Source organism: Microtus ochrogaster, chromosome 18 (genome assembly GCF_000317375.1).
Source record: "Microtus ochrogaster isolate Prairie Vole_2 chromosome 18, MicOch1.0, whole genome shotgun sequence".
Classification (NCBI taxonomy): domain Eukaryota; kingdom Metazoa; phylum Chordata; class Mammalia; order Rodentia; family Cricetidae; genus Microtus; species Microtus ochrogaster.
Window position 1 is genome coordinate 4,539,007 of NC_022020.1, and position 1,598 is coordinate 4,540,604.

Here is a 1,598-nt window from a genome sequence, read left to right on the forward strand (position 1 = left end):
CCCCCACTCCTCTTCCCCTCCCTCTCAAGTCTGAAGAGCAGTCAGGGTTCCCTGCCCTGTGGAAAGTCCAAAGTCCTTCAGGAGCACTTTTTAAAATGCTAAGCTGCATCATTACTATGGTATATACAGTATTGTCTTCCCAGTTTAAAACTTAAGTTGTGCCCTTTCTATGATATATATGGTACTTCCTTCTTGCTTTACACTGAAGCTGTTTGCTGCCTCTGAGAGTCATGCCCACAACCCCATTTCTAGGCACACAGCCAGTCCAAGTTCCACCAAGCAACCCACAGCACACTGCTCACAAACCCCATCCAAATGCTCGGTTTTGCAAAAGAGTCAGAATTTGTGCTAGCAGCACAGCTCACAGTGGTGTTTTTATACTGCTTGGCTGCTACCACTGAATCAGTAAGACCTCTCTTAAAGGAGCTGTGGCAAGCTGCCAGCTGAAAAAAATGTGGCTAAACTTTGTATTTTTTGTGTCTAGAGTTCCTTTCCAAGCCCTCTCAGGTTTTAGTCCAGCATGTTGACATGCCAGTTTGTAGTAAGGAGGCCTCTTGTTTGGCCCTGGACGCCCAGTTATCTTAGACCCGAAATAATTACACAGAAATTGTATTGATTAAAACACTGCTTGGCCTCTTAGCTCTAGCTTCTTACTGGCTAACTCTTACATCTTAATTTAACCCATTTCTATTAATCTGTGTATTGCCACATGGCAGTGACTTACTGGCAAAGTTTCAGCATATCTGACTCTGGCGGGTCCATGGTGGCTCTCTGACTCCGCCTTCCTTTTTCCCCAGCATTCAGCTTAGTTTTCCTTGCCTAGCTAAGTTCTGCCCTGCTATAGGTCCAAAGCAGTTTCTTTATTCATTAATGGTAATCACAGTATACAGAGGGGACTCCCACATCATGTATAAGTATGTGTGTGTGCAGGTACCCAAGCACAAAGGCCCAAGGCATTGATTTCCTTGGAGTTGGATTTACAGGTGGTTGTGAGTCATCTGATATGGGTGCGAGAACTAAACTGTAGTTCTCTGCAATGTCATTGTGATATTTTGGCCACTGAGTACTCTCTCTAGCCCCTATTTCTGCTAGGGTTTCTATTGCTGTGAGGAGACTCCATGACCATGGCAACTCGTATAAAGGCAAACATTTCACTGTGGAAGCTTGCTTACATTTCAGAGGTTTAGGTGGGTTATGGCAGCATTCAGGTACACATGATGCTGGTTACATTCTTGATCAGAAGGCAACAGGAAGTTAACCGAGATACTGGGCAGTAGCTTGAGCATAGGAAACCTCAAAAGCCTGCCCTCACAGTGACCCATTTCCTCCAAAAAAGCCACATGTCCTAATAGTGCCACTCCCTATGAGATTATGAGGGCCAGTTACATTCACACTACCACACCCACCCAAGCCTATTTCCTCTTATGATTATAAATGAGTGTTATCTGAATTTCACTACTGTGTCTTTGTCTCTCCATATGTAATGTTAGCTCCCTCCACCCCTTCTGTTATAGAATCTACAGAACCCAGGGCCTTGCACATGGTGTGCAAGCATTCTACCACCAGCTGTCTTTAGCTACACGGGTTTGAAGGGTTTT

The 1,598-nt window shown here is 44.7% G+C and overlaps 1 protein-coding gene across 1 annotated transcript in view; it reads left to right on the top strand.

Annotated features, from left to right (window-relative positions):
- Positions 1-1,598, top strand: part of Mib1 (mindbomb E3 ubiquitin protein ligase 1) — a 108,690-nt gene that overhangs the window by 103,052 nt on the left and 4,040 nt on the right. The gene's annotated exons all lie outside the window — the stretch shown is intronic.